Source organism: Mytilus galloprovincialis, chromosome 10 (genome assembly GCF_965363235.1).
Source record: "Mytilus galloprovincialis chromosome 10, xbMytGall1.hap1.1, whole genome shotgun sequence".
NCBI classification, from domain to species: domain Eukaryota; kingdom Metazoa; phylum Mollusca; class Bivalvia; order Mytilida; family Mytilidae; genus Mytilus; species Mytilus galloprovincialis.
This window is the reverse complement of record NC_134847.1, coordinates 27,752,265-27,766,090: the sequence shown is the minus strand read 5'-3', so window position 1 is coordinate 27,766,090 and position 13,826 is coordinate 27,752,265.

Below are 13,826 nucleotides of genomic sequence, written 5' to 3'. Positions count from 1 at the left end.
TCCATATATCCTTTTTCTGTATGGAAAAAATAAATGAAACTTTCAAAATATGCCTATTTTAATAATAACTATAATTATAATTGAAATTACTAGAAAAACAAGCAATAGAACAATTTTTCCAAAGATAGTAAGTGCCAGAGTGACACATATTTTACTTGTTATGGACTTCCGCTCCTAGTAAAATAATGGTCAAAGACTATAGTAACAAGGATAAAAAGTCGGGCAGAAAATTTACTGTTATATAATTTACATTGCAGAAGAAGGGTGCATCATTGTAGTTTATTGTTAATTTGATATTCAATTATTTCTTAATTCATATTCAGGTTGAGAAGTGAATAATGTCCTACTCACAAATGAGTATGTTCTAATTTATGTTATCTTATTGTAAAATAAAGGCATGTCTCTGTGCAAACAATTTCCTCTATTTTTTTTAACCCATATTATTGCATTTACAGGTATCTGGCAGTCTTGTATAAAATTTTAGGCAAAATCATGCACTATATTTTTCTCAGGATAAATGGACCATGTGGTGTTGTTGGTTTAGTTTATTTGGTGTTTTTCACACTTCCTGTTATCTCTATTGAAGTATGTTGTAGAGACTATAATTGGTGCATCTAATTTACTCCAAGTGCAAATGCAAAATGATGATTTCAATAATTAAGAAGTAGGATCTATCAGTGTTTAGAACTTTATGCAATTGATAGTGACAGAGGCGGATTTAGGGGTGGGGCCCAGGCCCCCCCTTTTTGGGAAAAAATTTGGTTGCTTATATAGGGAATCACTGAAGCGTGACTGGAGCGGGCCCCCTCTTAGGTCAGTCAGTAGTCCCCCACTTATGAAAATTTCTGGATCCGCCACCGAGTGAAAGCATGAATGATGAATGTTGTGTCCAATTTTTATTTCTTGGTGTAAATATATCAGGGGCAGATCCAGCCATTTAAAAAAAAGGGTATGGTGTCCCGATTATAGATCCCATATGAATGCATTGATTGTCCAAAAAAGGGGGAACCAACCCCCCCTCCCCGCTGGATCAGCCAATGAATATTTATAATTCTCTATTCATTATTTTGTTAGTAGTGGTGGTGGGGGGGGGGGGGTCAGAATGGGGGGACATATATTTGGAAATCCCACCCCTGTACCCCTTTCTCCTGGGTTGGAATTTCCCTTTAAAAAATGGCTGGATCTAGCCCTGTGTTGGGTATTCTTTTCTATAATATTTATATATTTTTTTCCCATTATTCTGTATTCTGTAATGTCTGGAACCATGTGCAAAGATTCATGGTTTTTTTACTTGCATGTTCAAAACTGCAGTAGACAGGGAAGAAAAGTTTTTATATATGAAGGGAAAAGCTGTGAATGGTGTTTTCTGAATCGCATGGGTAATCACTTGTTGTGCCGGCCAGAAATTGGTTCCTTATTATGTCCTTTTATGATCCATAAATAAGTTAAAAAGGGTCTCAAATGTTATATTGTTATTATTTATTGTTGTTAAGATATTTCGTTATTCACACCCCTGTTAAATTCCATCTGGTTCCATTGTAAGTTATCCGTTTGTTTACATCTGATGTTAAAGTACATTTCTGGAATGTCACCGGAAATTGATTGTTTACATGTCGTTTATGCATGTTGAAGGGACTCCAAAATTAGTAGTTTACGCTTGTTATGCAATAATTATGACTTGATGTGGTAGAAATCATAGAATTGTGTACTTCTATATTGTTTAATTACTTATTCATGTGAATATTTACTCTCATATTGTAGTTTTTAGTCTACTTTCACTTTTAACTTGCGGTTCAGAATGTCCATTTTTGTCGGGACACGAACCATTTCCATTGGGAATTTCACTTACTTTATATTATGTCACGACTTGTATCCTGCATTACTAACTTTGTAATACATTTATTTATCCATCTAGTTAGGTGTGAATCCTTTGTGAAGTCTGAATTATTTGTAATATTGTGCATAAGTGCCGGGAGGATACTTAGAACCACCATCTTTGCGCAAATGAGCACGTTTGCCCGGAGATCGCAAACCGAATATTATTTGATTGGTTAATATTATTCTATATATAAAGCGACGTCAGCGTACTCGTGACGTCATTCTTCTCAGTTCACTTTCTTGAGACACGTTCATTTTAGTCGCTTAAAGTTTAAGTACCGGTCTTTGTAAGAATCATGCAGGTTCCTGTTGATGGGCGATTCATGACCCCTCTTCGAATGTCTTTATATTTTGTTTATGATGAAGGTATGGTATGAAAATAAGTTTTCTGTATTAATTTTTTCTTTTCAACCTTGGTTGCCATGGAAACCATCCTTACAAAATTTTGCCTAAATACGTCTATAAGTAGCCTTTGAAAATTGAAATATAATGGATTTTAAAGAACCATAGAAATAAAGTTAATCAATACAAACAATATGTATATTTACAGTATTGACAAACACAACCCCAAACTATACAAAAACGTTAAAATTTTGAATTTACTAAATAGTTTGTTTCCATAGCAACCATTTAAAAATGTGTTAAAATTCGAAAATGAAAAATTTCAAAAACTTTAAAATTTTAAATCTGTTTATCTCCCAAGACCAACAATACCATGACATGTCATTGACAAATTTTGAAAGACAACACTCTATATATTCAGAAAATAAAAAGAAAGTCGTGTGTTTTTTTTTCTTTAAAAAAATAATTTTAGTCAAAAATTGTCAATTTTCACCAAAATTCAGATTACCAAACAGATGAATACTGAAACATTTTGAACTTAAAAAGCTAAAAAATTCCATTTATGCGTGCATTTCTGACACAAATTTGGTAATTATAAATGAGAAAATATGATTGATAGAGATATTTTTGTAGAGAAGGACATTTTTTCTTTCTGGGCATGGTGCCCCCCCCCCCTTTTTTCAAAATTCAAAAAATTATTAAAAAATTTAAAAGATGGAATTCAATTGTGAACATTTTGAGCATTAAAACATGAAATTTCTTCAAAGGGTGATGGCAATAATAGAACCCCCTACACCATTTTTATATAGACTCTATTAGATTTTTTTTTAGAAATGGGGAATGTGTCAAAGAGAGAACAACCCAAACAGAAATTTAAAATCTTTAGATGCTATTTCATGGTCTTTAAAATTGACTCTAAAGAACCTTAATCGATCACCTGTAATTTTTGGTTAAATCTTGCATCAATGATTATTTGTCCCTTCAATATATATCAATGAATGGCTTAACAATTCCATTTAAATGTTCTTTGTATCTGTCGTTTTTTCTTCAAAAGCACATCTATGAAATTTTAACACAAGGTTTATAACCACAAAAGGAAGGTTTGGTTTGATTTTGGGAGTTTTGGTCCCAACGAATTAGGGGCCAAAAGGGTCCAAAATTAAACTTTGTTTGATTTCATCAAAACATTAATTATTGGGGTTCTTTGATATGCCATATCTAACCGTGTATTCAGATTCTTAATTTTTGGTCCTGTTTTCAAATTGGTCTACATTAAGGTCAAAAGGGTCCAAAATTAAACTTAGCTTGATTTTAACAAAAAGTGAATCCTTGGGGTTCTTTGATATGCTGAATCTAAACATGGTCATAGATTTTTGATTATGGGCCCAGTTTTCAAGTTGGTCCAAATCGGGGTCCAAAATTATTATGTTAAGTATTGTGCAATACCTCTGCGGTCGTATAATGCTGCGCCCTGCGGAGCATCTGGTTTATTTATAAAAATACTATTTTTGATATAACAAAAATAAAAAAATAAAATATTTTTTTTGTCTTATAATAAATCAGTGGTTTTGATAAGATAATAACACTCTGTAAAGATTAGACAAATGGGACAGTTTTAATCTTGGTACAGTATTTCCAATTTCATTATCTATGGAAAATACATTGCCTTGTATCGTTTCTTTTGTGGACTAGTATACTATTGCGCAGAGTCAGATTATAATGGCTGTTACTATTTACCTTCCATGTAAATCGACATGTATCGAAACCTTTATGCAAACACTTATTTGTCACTATGTCGATTTAACGGTGCTAAAATTGAAATTGAAGAAGAACTACAGAACCTTTCTTTTTATTCTAATATATAATAATCGAACTTATCTAAAAGATTTGAAATAAATGCGGAATGTGTCCATTGGACACAGATGATGCTCCCGCTTCCATATCATAAAAGTTGTAAACGGACATGACTGAAGACACTTACCAATTGTGTACTAACTTTTATGGTGATAAGAATTGTGTAAAAGTTTCGTAACATTTGGTTGAGGCAAACTAAAGAATGAAATACAAAACAAAAAATTCAGCAACTTTTTCCCTCTATAAAGAGGCATTGCATAGAACAGTGAAAGTTACACCACCAAAATTCAAAGTTGATCTGCATTTGGTGGTTTTAAGCATTGTGTATAATTTTAATAACATCTGGTAAAGACAAACTAAAGTTAGAGAACAGAAACGGAAATTCAGCAATATTTCTATTTGTAAAGGGGCATAACTCTTGGACGGTTTAAGTGACACCACCAAACTTAGTTTTGTTTTATGGTAATAAGCAATGTGATTAAGTTTCATAACATTTGGTTGAGGCAAACTAAAGATAGAGAACAGAAACCAACGTTGGGACACTGACGGACGGACAAGGGTAAACCTTAATGCCCCCTCCGCCACTGCGGGGGTATAAAAATATGTAAATATAACAATTGATTAAATTAGGCAAAATTCAAGAATGGTCATTGCACATGGTTGTCATAAAGGTTTGAGAATCAAAACAGTATACAATAGTCCGGACCAGCAAATTTTCCTCAGGGCCACAAGGAAAATATTTTTGAGAACCATAAAAAAACGCGATTATTCTGCGGTATACAAATAATAATTCAGTTATTTAAAAAAAAAAATAAAAGACAAGCTGTCCTTTTCCACCATATACAATAGAAACATTGACAAATTCTTGCACAATTTAATGTAGATCGTTGGTATATATTTCCTCAGATAGAACATGTAGAATTTGTATGCCCTCACTGTAGCAAAGGGGGCATTAAGTTGTACCCTTGTCTGTAAGTACGTCCGTTTCAGACTTATACCCTTATACAAATGGAAAAAAATGCTGACTTTTTTGTTTCCGTTCTCTAACTTAAGTTTGCCACAACCAAATGTTTTGAAACTTACACACAATGCTTATTTCCATAAAATTCAGAACAGTTAGAATGTTATTGGTGTAACAGGTACTGTCAATAAGTTATGCCCCTTTACAAATGGAAAAAATGCTGAATTTTCCTTTTCCGTTCTCTTTTTTTCGTCTGTCTGACATAGTTCATCTTACCCTGACCTCATTTTCTTAGAACATTGATAATGTTAAGTTAATATGATACTTGTATTAAAATCTTTACATAACACTTGCAGAGTTTCAAAAGTAATTCAATTATAAATAAAACCAACCAGACATTTCAGGGTGAGTCTTCTTGTTTAGTCTAGGGTTAAAGTTTTTAAAGCATCAATCTGTTTCAAAAACCAACAATGAGTTGCATTAAATTGTTACTGTAACTTCTTTATAGCCATTTTGAAAGAGAAAGGATCCTGAGCTTTTTTTTTTAAATGTTCATTAAGATTTGTTTTATAGATAATCATGTTATGCTCATTGTTGAAGGATATACGGTGATCTTCTTTTGTTTATTTCTATGTCTTTGCTCTCTGGTTGAGAGTTAATTGTCTCATTGACAATTACAACACATCCTCTTATCTTTATACATAGACTTACTAGTAATTAAGTTTTGGATTCAACTTTATTCTTTTTCACTGACAGCATCAGTCTTAGACACGACAACGGGTTATGCGTATTACCATTTTTTTTTTTAAACTTCTGAGAAATCTTACATATAAGATTGAAGGGAGGGGGTACATATGCTGCCCTCAACTTTAGAAGTTGTGTTATGCTTAAATTCTTAAAATACTTAGTTCACAAGTAAACACAATGAGATACCACATTTCTTTCAACAAATTTTATAATTTTGAAAAAAAAAAAAAAATCGAAAAAAAGGGGGGGTGCACCATACCCGGAGTGATGATTTTTCATTTTGTACAAGTATATCTTCATTTATCATATATTCTCGTTTAAAATTAACAAATGTGTGTCAGAAATGCACATATAAATGGAATGTTTTAGCTTTTTAAGTTCAAAATTTTTTATTATTCATCTGAATGTTAATCTGAATTTTGGTGAAAATTGACAATTTTTGACTAAATTTTTTTTTTTAAAGAAAAAAAAACACACGACTTTCTTTTTATTTTCTTAATATATAGAGTGTGGTCTTTCAAAATTTGTCAATGACATGTCATGGTATTGTTGGTCTTGGGAGATAAACAGATTTAAAATTTTAAAGTTTTTGAAATTTTTCATTTTCGAATTTTAACACATTTTTAAATGGTTGCTATGGAAACAAACTATTTAGTGAATTCACAATTTTAACGTTTTTATATAGTTTGGGGTTTTGTTTGTCAATACTGTAAATATACATATTGTTTGTATTGATTAACTTTATTTCTATGGGACTTTAAATTCCCTTATTTTATATTTTCAAAAAGGGTCTTTTTTCACATATTCAGGCAAAATGTTGATTTGGTGGTTACCATGGCAACGGGCATAATACAGGGAAAATAAAGACAGAATTTTGACCATCTACCAAAGTTCTTATGATATAGGGCAAAAAAAAATACTTCTGTGACATGTCATGAATCACCTTCTGCATGATTTTTACAAAGACCGGTACTTAACTTTTAAAGTATGTCTTATAATGTCGCAGCAGAATATTTCTTCAGATGTAGCGATGGTACGTTTGCGTAATAGTTTAATATAATTATGCCCTTTTTTAGGTATCTTTATTTGAGTGTTTCTATTAAAAGAAACCATTATTTTACTTTGTTGGCACCGGGAGTCAAACTGCAAATTGCACCGGGTGCATTAGTATTTATTTACTAGTTCCGTTTATTGGTCCATTAGAGAAAAGTTATGAATATAAATTACATTTTATATTTAGATGATTTTACCAATCAACTGATTCTGTTACTGCATTTAATCCGTTTATAGCGGTATTCAAATTTAGCGGTGCTTCCAAGTTTGGATTTGGCGCACCACATCTATTTTCGGTGTCTCTGCACCGTATACGGCAAAAATTATATACATTGCTAAGGCAATGCACCTGGATACGAGATGACCATTTATTACTAAATTGTAAACCTTGGTGCAACAGCACCTCGTTTTTATCAGTACTGTCACTTGAACCTCGGGTGCACAGGAACTTTGGGTGTAACTGAACCTTGGTGCAACCGCACCTCATTTATATACCTTAATTAATTGAACCTTGGTGCAATCGCACCTCATTTATATACTGTAACCTAAACCTTAGGTGCAATTGAACCTCAGGTGTTTATGCACCTCACCGGAAATATAGCAAGTTAACTATGAGATTGATAAATCTCATACCTTTTTAAGTTTTATGTATCCTCTTGGGACTTCTTCTGTTTATATAATGTCATACTATTTTATAGTATAATTATTTACTATTGTTCACCTGCATAAATTCATGTTGTGCCTTACTACTGAAATAAACAGGGTGTGAACTTTTATTAGTTTTATGTCTCTGTAAAGCCTACACAGTTAAAGTTATACCAACAGATCGAACCCCTTTTAGAAGTACATATTAAATATATATACACCTTGATATGTCGTCGTCCTATGAGTGGTCAATGCGCTGACTGGAGATACACGCCTGTGGTGGCGACACAACACACTGTACAGTATTTCTGACTTTGATATATAAAAAGGGACAACTCAATAACACAACTTGACAACTGAAAACATGATATTCCCCAAAGGCATTGTCAGTGATTCACATGAGTTTCAGAAAACATCATTCTTGTTTTACACACAGGTTGTTATACCTCAACACTCTTGATCGTAGTTCTAACTTTCTTTCTTCCCATGGCATATAAATCAATTCTGTATTCTGTAAATCAATCTCTACAGTAATTTGCGTAAGTCTGCTGTATGTAAACAGAAGTTCGTCTGCTATTTATAAACGTCTTCTCTTTTATCGTCCTAACCGGGGAGTGTGCGCATGCGCCGAATTCGGACATCCTTTTTCAGCTCCGAGGAAAAACTTACAAAAGTTATTTGTATCCTTTGAAAATTTATTTAATTTCTTTGCAATTGGGTAAAGGTGTTCCATTATCTATTACATACATCATAACACAGAAATTAGGACCCATCAACATCGATCAACAACGAAATCCCTACTTCTAGAGAGGTTACCTATGTAAACAAAGAACAAAGATGGCGGCAAATACGAAATAGAAATCTGACAGATCGACAGTCAAGTGGAAGTTAAGAAGGTGTGCTAGGTGAGTTCATCTTATCACCACCTTCTTATACAACCGAAAGATGTCACAACTCATAACATTTCTATTTTTAATGTCAATTGGATTCCAATTATGTCCAGCCCAACAAAATAAGACCAAATCAATACAAGGGGAGCATATGTTTACCATTATAAACAACTACAACCCAGAGTTTGTAAACCATGTCACCATCATTGACAACATCAGAACTGAAATACTAAGTATGAACGAGAGAAGATTAGTATATCGCAAAATGATAAATAACTTAACATACATCTCAATGATACTAATCTTGATATCAAATGATGTAAATATGAACCCTGGACCTGAATGTTCAAATACAAGTGGAACTGTTTATCCATGTGGCACATGCGACCAACCAGTAGCATGGCAAGAAAGAGGTATCGTTTGTGATACATGCAATCAATGGTACCATGTCAGTTGCCAGTCTATGCAAACCAAGTCATACTTAGAACATGTAAATGACTCAGCCATTGCATGGGATTGCATCATGTGTAACTGTCCAAATTACTCCACCTTCTGCTATTCCTTAGCTTTCAGCACCTCAAATCAATTTAGCATACTATCAAATATCTCCATCAACAGTCCATCAACCGGTGTCATAAAACCACTACATACATCAACGCCAGAGAGGAAAACAAAAAAGAAAAAAGACCAAGATGATAAAAATACTAAAACTATACGGGTATTAAACATCAACTTCCAGTCTATAAGAAACAAACAAGGTGAACTAATTAATCTTATTGAAAGCACAAAGCCAGACATTATTTTTGGAACTGAGACCTGGCTAGATGCATCAATAAAAGATACACAATATTTTCCAGAAGGATATAATATTTACAGGAATGACATGGAACTTAAGTGGAGGTGGAGTACTCATAGCCGTGAATGACGCATACATCACATCATCAGTACCAGAACTGCAAACCGACTGTGAGATTGTTTGGTGCAAGATGGAGATTATTGGGCATAAAACCGTCTATCTCTCCAGTTATTACAACCCTAAAACATCAAACGAAAAGGGATATACTGAATACGGAATTAGCATTGAAAGAGCTAGCAATGTAAGAAATGCTTTTATCATCTCAGCTGGTGATTTCAACCTACCAGGTTGGGACTGGTCTAGCAAAGAAATAAAGTTGCACACTCAATGCGTTGCAAATCATGAAAAGTTTGCTGACATATTAGATGACAATGGCATGGCACAACTTGTAAACAAGCCTACTAGAGGACCAAATACACTAGACCTTGTGTTAACAAATCATCCAGATAGCTTTATGAGAATTGAAACCTTACCCGGACTTTCTGACCATGATATTGTTTTTGCTGAAGTAAATCTTAATCCCCGGAAATCTATCCAAAAACCAAGGATTATACCATTATACAGAAAGGCAAATTGGGAAAATATAAAAGTTGACCTAATTAACCTACATAAAGATATCATCTCAAAGAATGAACAGAAAGAGGGAATAAATGCACTGTGGACACACTTTCAAACTAAATTAGAAGAAAGCATAGGTAAAAATGTACCGAAAAAGACCGCTAGAAAGAAGGATGGTAGTCCCTGGATAACAACTGACATCAAATGTCTAATAAGAAAGAGGGATAGATGGTATAAGAGAATGAAAAAATCTGGTAATGGAGGCGACAAAAACAAATTCAAAGAACTAAAACGTCGCACACAGAGAGAAATCAGGAAAGCTTACTGGAATTACATCGACAGTATAGTCTCACCACCAGACCTGAATAAACCACAGGAAAAACCAAACTGCATGAAGAGATTCTGGACTTTTATAAAACACAAGAGATCAGATGGGAGCACAATACCCCCCCTAAAATCTAATGGAACTCTACACTCAGAACCAACAGAAAAAGCAGATATACTCAACGGACAATTTCAGAAAGCCTTTTCAGACAAAACCAACATATCAAACCACGAATTCCAAAAGCAGTGTAATATGTCTGGTAAATTTCAAAACATCTCCGACATCAATATTACAGAAAATGGTGTTAACAAACTTCTGAAAAACCTAAATCCAAACAAAGCAGCTGGACCAGACAACATAACACCTCGAGTCTTTAAAGAACTTGCATCAAACATTGCTCCTATACTGACAATTATATTCCGCCGCTCATATCTTACAGGGGATGTGCCAAGTATTTGGAAATCAGCTAACATCTGTCCAGTGTATAAGAAAGGGAAGAAATATGATCCAATTAATTATAGACCAGTTTCACTCACCTGTATATCATGCAAACTAATGGAGCATATTGTAACCAGTCACATTATGTCTCATGCTGATGCACAAAACATAATGTATCCACTACAACATGGCTTCCAGAGGGGACTATCATGTGAGTCACAACTCATTGAATTCATCGATGACATAACTGGCTTCTTAGATCAAGGTAAACAAACAGATTGTCTTATAATGGACTTCTCAAAGGCATTTGACAAGGTTAGTCATAGCCTTCTCATCCACAAACTGAATCATTATGGGATAACAGGTAAAACTAATGAGTGGATAAAGAACTTCCTCAGTGACAGAACACAATCAGTAGTGGTGGAGGGAGAAACATCAACCTCAATACCTGTGGAGTCCGGCGTACCCCAAGGATCTGTTCTGGGACCAAGTCTTTTCCTATTCTACATAAATGACATGCCCCAGGAGATCCAATCAACTGTACGACTGTTTGCTGATGACACAATTGCGTATGTCACAATTTCATCCGATGCTGACTCAGCAAACCTTCAAAAGGACCTTGACAAACTAGCTGTATGGGAAACAAAATGGCTCATGAAGTTTCATCCTGATAAATGTAACGTTCTCACCATCTCCAAAAAGCGAACACCAGCTAAATACAGTTACACACTACATGGCCATAACCTTGAACATGTCACAGCAGCAAAATACTTGGGATGTACCATTGCATCAGATCTCAAATGGGGTAAACACATTAGCAACATCTGCTCCAAAGCAAACAATACCATCAGTTTTCTTAAAAGGAACTTAAACATCTCCAACAAGTCTATAAAAGAAAAAGCATATGTGTCCCTCGTCAGACCAACATTGGAATATGCTAGTTCAGTATGGGACCCGTACCAACAAAATGATATTTATAGATTGGAAATGGTCCAAAGGAGGGCAGCAAGGTATGTTACTAACAGATACCACAACACTTCATCTGTTAGTGACATGCTTGAACAACTAGAATGGACTACACTACAAGAACGAAGAAAACAGAGCAGACTGATAATGATGTATAAGCTTAATAACAACTATGTAAAGATTGATACATCAAATAAACTGATACCAAACGAACGTCCTTCCAGGAATAACAACGAAAAATCATTCAGAATTCCATCATGCAAAACTAGTTCGGAAGGAGTCATTCTATCCTAGAACAATAAGAGAGTGGAACACCTTGCCCAACTGTAAGGTCTCTGCCCCGAGTCCTGAATCTTTCAAGGCTCAGCTCCGTCAGTAATTAAATTGACATGTTTTTATTTGCACTTGTATATAAAATTCACCTAGTTTTTGTTTTTGTTAAATTAAATTTTTTTTTTATACATGCGCGCACTCCATAAATGTGGCAGAATAGTCAACCAGTTGACGGTGGCCGCTTACTGGAAGAAGAAGAACCGAGAAGACTCCCGAGAATTCCGAAAAAATATTGTTTACATACGTCACCGTACTCCCAGGCAACACTTCCGGTAAAAACAATGGCCGACTTCCAATGGTGAGATAACCTATCGGAAGCAATTTTGCACACGGTACCAGATATGTGAGCAATAAGGGGGAAATTATTATTGGATTAAGTCAATACCAAAAATTATGCGTTAGGAAAACATAATTTTGAATAAACGCGGTAAGTCATTTTTACGTACGAAGCGTTTTAGCCCAACCAGAATAACCTGAAATCGACTGTAGGTTTACTTACAGTCAATGTATGTCTTGCTTCTGGTGTATTAAATCTAGATAACAGAGCGTATTTTTCAATGAATTGTCCATTTTCTTCTCCGTGACGGGAACTCCTTCATCACTAATGTTGTTTATAAATGACGTCATGTAGGAGTGCGTGATAAGGTGTTATTATTGGTCATTCAACGCAGATAAATAGTCCATTTGTTCTTTGACTTTTTATCAATTAGTTTACCAATACAAGGTATACAAAACATTGTGTTTTGTCTCCAATTGCTATTATTTCAATTAAGTGGACTGGTAAAAAGTAACTCGCACAAGTCAATGCCCTCATTGTGCTATCCGTCTATAATTCCCTCCGCCTTACGTCAGAAGGTCCCTGACGTCATTTAAAATTTTGTCAACAACTTGGAACCTTTGTTTGTACATGCATATTATGATCGCCTCATTTTTCCGTAATTTTAATTTGCAAAAAAAACAAAAACAGACAACTGCCATGTCAATACAGTGATCATAGTCGGGGAACTTGAAAATTGTTTTTCATTTTTAGATTTAGGCAGTATTCCGTGAACGCTTTACTGGTTTGCCTTGCAAATATTAACGCTTTTCTGTTTACAAGTTTATCGGGAGAAAATATAGAGGTCAGTGGTAGGCTTTTAGTTTAAAAGAAAACAACTACTGAAGTAAAGGATTTTTTGGAAACACCCAGGTTCGTATGCTAGCATACAGACCTGAGAAATACAATATATAAGTTAATTGTAGACTTTAGCATACACCAGGTTCGTATGCTGGCATACACACCTGAGAAATACAATGTATAAGTTAAATGTAGACTTTAGCATACACCAGGTTCGTATGCTGGCATACAGACCTGAGAAATAAAATATATAAGTTAAATGTAGACTTTAGCATACACCAGGTTCGTATGCTGGCATACACACCTGAGAAATACAATGTATAAGTTAAATGTAGACTTTAGCATACACCAGGTTCGTATGCTGGCATACAGACCTGAGAAATAAAATATATAAGTTAAATGTAGACTTTAGCATACACCAGGTTCGTATGCTGGCATACACACCTGAGAAATACAATGTATAAGTTAAATGTAGACTTTAGCATACACCAGGTTCGTATGCTAGCATACAGACCTGAGAAATACAATGTATAAGTTAAATGTAGACTTTAGCATACACCAGGTTCGTATGCTGGCATACAGACCTGAGAAATACAAGTTAGTTTATTACAATTCACTTCAGCATACACCAGGTGTTCAATATGCTAGATTCACGATTTTCATGTGCTTGATTAAAAGAAAAACATGTTTTTCGTATAATATTCTCGTTTTTGCATAAGTATTTCGTATAAGCAATAATTCGACCAATTTGAGTACGAATTATGACAAATGACCGTTAATGAGAATATCTAATTTTAAATGAGAACGTGTTTTTACTAAACGATTTTGCTTCTTATACAATTATATCTATAATGAACTTTGCC